The sequence below is a fragment of the Danaus plexippus genome, unplaced genomic scaffold (assembly GCF_018135715.1).
Source record: "Danaus plexippus unplaced genomic scaffold, MEX_DaPlex mxdp_39, whole genome shotgun sequence".
Taxonomy (NCBI): Eukaryota; Metazoa; Arthropoda; class Insecta; order Lepidoptera; family Nymphalidae; genus Danaus; species Danaus plexippus.
In genome coordinates this window covers 690966-698079 of record NW_026869860.1, presented here as the reverse complement: position 1 = coordinate 698079, position 7114 = coordinate 690966, and the positions used below count along the sequence as shown (strand labels likewise).

General features: G+C 34.5%; 1 long non-coding RNA gene across 1 annotated transcript; it reads right to left on the bottom strand.

The window, feature by feature from the left end:
• Window positions 1–407: 407 nt before the first annotated feature.
• Window positions 408–3067, bottom strand: LOC133320623 (uncharacterized). Its single transcript, XR_009753860.1, has 3 exons — window positions 1857–3067; window positions 763–906; window positions 408–566 (listed from the first exon to the last, which is right to left on the bottom strand). It is a non-coding gene; the product is annotated as an uncharacterized LOC133320623 (long non-coding RNA).
• Window positions 3068–7114: the final 4047 nt, after the last annotated feature.

Genomic DNA, 7114 nt, shown 5'->3' with positions numbered 1-7114 from the left:
CAAGAATAAATTTGAGAAAAGAAAAATTACATTTTCGACAAAATTTACTTAGATATCCGACTTTTTCCATTTTTGGAAAAACATCGTTTGACTTCGGAGGCCTACAACTTTAAAAGTAAAGCGGTGAGGTCCCTCGAAAAAATTTGTAACATATAGGGAATTTATTTGGCTATCTGTAGGTGAAAACCCCGTCGAAAAATAACTATAAACAGGGTAGATATTTAGGTTTTCATAAAAATCGGGACACAAGTCGTCGCTCACTTACTCAGAAGACGAAACTTGTAAACAAGTCGAGGGTCTTGTCGCATCGACTGCCATTGCAATAATTTAAGAACTAATTTAAAACATATTTTATCAGTAGAAATTCTTAGTAAAACATATTTAATTAACAAATCCCTTATATTAGATAATAAAAACACTTTACATAGTAATAAAAAAAATTTAATAGTAAAATAAGTAACAGGATCCTTAAAAATTTCTGTATTCAGCAAACAGCCAGTCGGTGGGAGAGCGCCTTGACCGCTGTGACGTATGGGTAAGGGTGCGTCGTCAGTGACCGGTTTCAACTAAAAATTATTTTAAAATATAAATTCGATAAATATTAAACCTTTGTAAATTAAAAATAAAAATTGTTATAAATTCAGATAACGAAAAACAACCAAGGCCTTTAATAAAAGTTAGGTTTTAATATAAATAAAATAGAGGAACAAAAGTTTTCTCTTTATTTAGATTTTATTAAATCGACAGTCAGAGGAGCCGCACCTTTATCGTAGGAACCCGGAGTTGCTGGCAAGATCGACTCGTCCTCCTACCCTTTCCCCGCTGTCGCCATCATCGTGTCCGGCAGCTGCTACCTGGCTACCTGGCCCCTCGGATTATCCCCTCGCTTAAGACCCCGTCGGCGTCCTAATTCAACAGAAACATTGTTTATTAATTACAATATATATTTAAATATTATTTCAAAATTTATAAAAATAAAATAAATACTTATATATATTTACAAATAATACCATATTATTAAATACTGATATTTATATATACTATTAAACACGCATATAATTAAATAAAACAAAAGTATAGTAAACGTGTATTTATATATTAAAATAATATTATATCAAAACAGAGAGCACATAACAACGGACACACAGACATTTGTAATAATATTAATAATTATATTACCAAATACGTATATTATTAAATAAATAAGTATAACAAAACATATACATTTAAAATAAATATTAAAATAAAACAATAGACAGACAGACTTTTCATATATATAAAAACTTGTTGACAGTATAGCAAAGCGAAAACAAGATAACGACCCATCCACTCGTCCCTCAACCCGCTCCCGCTGAGACCATCATCGTGCTCGGCGGATTGATAATTATAAAATATTAAATTGTAACATAACAATAGCATACAGATTTACGAACAGACAGACAAGTACTAATACCGATATTATCTACTGTATATTTATTCATACATCAATACACACATAAGCAAAATAAAGTAAAATATATATAAAAATAACATTATATTCAAACAGATAGTGCAACAACGGACAGACAGATAACTTGTATTAATATAATTATTATATTCAATATATATATATATATAATTAAATAAACAGGTATAAAACGTATATATTGACATATTATAAATAAATATTACACTAACAAATAAAATAAATAATAGACAAAGAGACTTTATATATATATATGTAATAAGTGAAACAATTGCCAAGTTGTTGCTCTGTAAAGAGTAATTTATTTTACAGAAAACGTGTCACAAATCATCTACCATACACTTTTTAATAAACTTAACATATTTTAAAGAAATACAATGTAAATACTAACCTGTAAAGAGAAACAACATTAAATGCTATTGCTTCAAACAATCTTATTTATTTATAGTTTCTTATTAGTTAACTTATTAGTAAGTAATTAATTAAGTGCAATCTCCATATTAGACAATCCAGCAAAAAACCTGCCTTTGCCGTCACCACAGATAATATATGGAGAATGCGCGGTAAATTTAAATGACGAACCAAAGAGTTTCATTTACATATAATAACTTGTTGACGGAATAGCGAGCGAGCGCAGAGATAACGACCCATCTACACGTCCCTCAACCCGCTCCCGCTGACACCATCATCGTGCTCGGCGGATAGAAATTACACAAATATAATATTAAACATAACAATAGTATATGAAGTAGCGGAAGATAGAAATTGGTATTAATGTTGATACTTGTATCATTCAACATATATATCTATACTATTATTATAAAGCTGAAGAGTTTGTTTGTTTGTTTGTTTGTTTGAACGCGCTAATCTCAGGAACTACAGGTTAGAATTGAATTTTTTTTTTGTGTTGGATAGACCATTTATCGACGAAGGCTTTAGGCTATATAACATCACGCTGCCACTATTAGGAGCGAAGAAATAATGGAAAATGTGGAAAAAACGGGGTAAATTATTCATTCTTGAGGGCTTTCGTTGCATGCGTTGCGAAAACGATTCAAGATACCAAAAATATATGTATCAAAGAATTATTCCTCTTGAAATGATCTAAAAAAATGTCCACGACAGTATATATCTATCTTTTAAGATTAACACACTAGAACCGTTTTTATAGTAATAAAATTTGGTCGAAATTAATGCATTATTGTATCAACGTAATAATACAAATCTTTATCCAAATAAATGTGTTGTTGATTAAGATTATTTAACTGTGAACAAAATTGTCTTTGACATCACTTAATTTCAATGAATATCTTAGAAGATATTACAATTTTAAAATAACACCGATATAAAGTTCACCCGCGCGCCGCATGAAGTGCAAAACATAGGAGAGGCGTCGTTGCTTGCGAGCGACGCGGAGGGAGCGGGGGGGGTGTAGCTCTACGAGGTACCATGCCGCGCGGCTCAGACGCGCGGTCGGCTCCCTTCTGAACGGTTGTATGCAGCGTTATTTGTTTTTGCGGAATAATATCGTCGTGTAATAATACTTTTTAAATACTATTTCATTTTGTTTTAAGGATAATATTTTGCTTCTAATAATTTCACAATTATCAAAATTTTTTTAATTTTGATGTAGTAAGTAGGTGTCATAGTTTTCTTTATAGTAAATATTTTTTGTTATAAGGATAGTATTGTTTCTAATATTTTAGCAATATTATAACTTTTTTGTTTTGTTGTATATAATACTTGAAAATAGGTGTTATCCACATAAATATTCTTATTAGGTTAGGTTTTAGTTTAAGCATACATTTATCGTTTAACGGTTATTCTTTTGACATATATTTTATCCGATTTACGTAAGTACCAAATACAGGTAAAAATAATTAGGTTCCTAATTATTTACCATACGTTTATTTTTTTCTTGATTACGAGTTACGGTTTGTTTAATTTTCATATCTTAGGTTCTTTTTTCGTCATTATAATGCCTAGAAAAAGATCTCAGCTTTCTCGGCAGACTGCTACTGCAAAGCGGCTGCGAGTTTTGCGCAGCAATGAAACAGAGGATGAAAATATGCATAGGTTGGCTACTCAACGAGAAATCAGTGAACAAAACCGTGCTAATGAATCGATTATTGAACGGTCGCAGCGTCTAGCCTCACAAAATTTCCGAACTTCGGCAAACCGACAACGGGAATCAAGCGCTGAACGTTCTCAACGTTTAGCTTCACAGAGTTCTCGAACTTTGGCAAACCGACAACGGGAATCAAGCGCTGAACGTTCTCAACGTTTAGCCTCACAGAGTTCTCGAACTTTGGCAAACCGACAACGGGAATCAAGCGCTGAACGTTCTCAACGTTTAGCTTCACAGAGTTCTCGAACTTTGGCAAACCGACAACGGGAATCAAGCGCTGAACGTTCTCAACGTTTAGCCTCACAGAGTTCTCGAACTTTGGCAAACCGACAACGGGAATCAAGCGCTGAACGTTTTCAACGTTTAGCCTCACAGAATTCCCGCACTTTGGCTAACCGCGATCGGGAATCGAGCACTGAAAGATCCCATCGATTAGCACAGCAAAATGCACGATCAGCAAGAAATAGAACTCGCAGGCAACATAATTTATTAAATGCTGCGTTTGCTTATGATTGTACACTTGACTATACTGAGCTAAATGATATTGATATTGGCAGAATGAATAAAATATGCAACTTATGCCAAGCAAAAAAATGGGCGACTGAAACTCCTGGACTGTGTTGTAGTGGTGGCAAAGTAAATATACCAATAATTCCGGAACCAACTACAGTTTTAAAAGAACTGATATCAGGCTCACATCCATCATCAAAGCATTTCTTAAATCACTCAAGGCAATATAATACACTATTTCAGATGACTTCATTTGGTGCCAAAGAGATTCGTGAGGGAAACTTTATGCCCACTTTTAAAGTCCAAGGGCAAGTTTATCACTTAATCGGTAACTTACTTCCAGCTGAAGGGGCACAGCCCGAATTTTTGCAAATATATTTTGTTTCACATGCAGATCAGGTATCCTTACGCTCAAATTTAAATCCAAGCTTGCAAATCGATCTTATCGACGCTCTCCAAACATATCTTCACGATCATAATACGTATATTCAAAGTTTCAAATACAATCTGGAAAATAGACCACCGAATGACTTCAAACTTATTATTCATGCTGATGTGAAACCTCCTAATGAGCATCGAGGTCGATATAATGCGCCAATAGTAGATGAAGTAGCTGTTCTTTTGATAGATGAAGACAAAGGTCCCCGAGATATTGTGTTGACGGCGAGAGATGGTGGACTTCAACGAGTTTCTGAACTTCATAGATCTTATGACCCACTTCAGTATCCTTTACTGTTTCCTTTTGGTAATGACGGATACTGTATAAATATTCCACAGCAGAATACTGCTGCTAGATCTAAAACTGTATCATGTATGCAATTCTATGCATTTAGACTCATGTTGAGAATAAATGACTTTAACAGCATACATTATTTCAAGGGATTATTCAACCAGTATTGTGTTGATATGGCGGCTAAAATGATTTCTGAGAGGCTAGACTTCATAAAAAGAAATCAAAAAAAATTGAGAGCAGAAGAGTACATTAATTTAAGAGATGCCGTGGTTAATGATGCGAATATAGACGCTTCTAATGTTGGCCAGCATGTTATACTGCCGTCGTCATTTACAGGATCCCCCAGATACATGAACGAAAAAAGTCAAGATGCCATGACATTTGTCAGGAAATTTGGAAAACCAGATCTCTTCATTACATTTACATGTTACTCCGAATGGCCGGAAATAAAAATTGAGTTATTACCCGATCAGCATTCTTACGACAGACATGATTTGGTTTCTAGAGTATTTCATTTAAAACTCAAAAATATGATACTCCTTCTGACGAAGAAAAATATTTTTGGGCCTTCAAGAGCCTTTGTTTACAGCGTAGAATGGCAAAAAAGAGGTTTACCACACGCCCACATTTTATTGTGGCTGGCTATCAAAGTACAACCAGATTCTATAGATGCAATAATATCGGCTGAAATACCTGACAAACGACAAGATCCAATTCTTCATAATATTGTCATAAAAAATATGATACATGGTCCTTGCGGATTTCATAACCCTGCGTCACCATGTATGAAAGAAAACATTTGTTCTAAAAAGTACCCTAGGAATTTTATTTCTGAAACACAAACCGGGGATGATGGTTACCCAACCTACAGGCGCAGGTCTCCAGATAATGGTGGAAACACAGCAATAATTCGTGTCAAGGGTACAGAAATGAGCGTGGATAATAGGTGGGTTGTTCCCTATAATCCAGTTCTATCACGAATTTTCAATGCACACATTAACGTAGAGTTTTGTCAATCGGTCAAAGCTATTAAGTACATCTGTAAGTATATTCATAAAGGCTCTGACCAAGCCACATTTTCGCTTCAAAGTAATAACAATGAAGTAGAAACATATCTAAATGGTCGCTATATAAGTTCTTCGGAAGCGATCTGGAGAATTTTCCAATTTCCTATTCATGAACGTTTTCCGGCAGTAGTTCATTTAGCAGTTCATTTGGAAAATGGACAAAGAGTTTATTTTGATAATAATGCAAACCTTCAAGATCGTGTTAATAATCCTTCATCAACGACACTTACAGCGTTCTTTGACCTTTGCAAGAGGGACGATTTTGCAAAAACCCTTTTATATCACGAAGTACCCCAGTATTACGTATGGGAAAGAAATTCATTTTCTAGAAGAAAACGTGGGCAAGATGTTGAAGGATATCCCGGTGTAAAAAAAGACACAACTTTAGGCCGTGTCTACAACATTCATCCGACTCAAACTGAATGTTTTTATTTAAGAATGTTACTGCAACATGTTCGCGGTCCAATGTCATTTGAACATCTAAGGACCGTGAATGGTGTTATTTGCCAAACTTATCAAGGCGCTTGCAAGGAATTAGGTTTACTGGAGGGAGATGAACATTGGCAGAATACAATGTCAGATGCTGTAATGTCCGAGCCAGCCACAAAATTAAGAGAATTATTTACCATCATCCTTATATTTTGCCAACCATCTGACCCTTTAGCATTATGGAATAAATTTCGTAATGCTTTATGTGAAGATATACTAAACAGAATGCGTAATGAGAATCAAGATATGACATTAGCATATAATGATGATATATACAATGATGGACTAATCATGATTGAAGATAAAATTCATGAGATTTGCGATAAATCACTAACTGATTTTGGGCTTCCTGTATCAAAAAGGATTAATTCACTTAATCATCTGGATCCGTTAGAAGTAGCATTGCGAAAACCATATGATCTAAATGAATTGAATGATTATATTACTCAAAATGAACCAAAATTAGTTAATGACCAGGTGACCGCGTATTATTGTGTTATGCAAAGTGTTCGTCTTAGTGAAGGAAAAGTATTTTTTTGGATGCTCCCGGTGGAACCGGCAAGACCTTTATTACTAATCTTATATTAGCAAAAGTAAGGTCTCAGGGAATGCTAGCTTTGGCAGTAGCTTCGTCAGGTATCGCTGCAACTTTATTAGCAGGTGGACGCACAGCTCATTCCACTTTTAAACTGCCCCTAACTGTTTCTTTACAAAAAGATAGC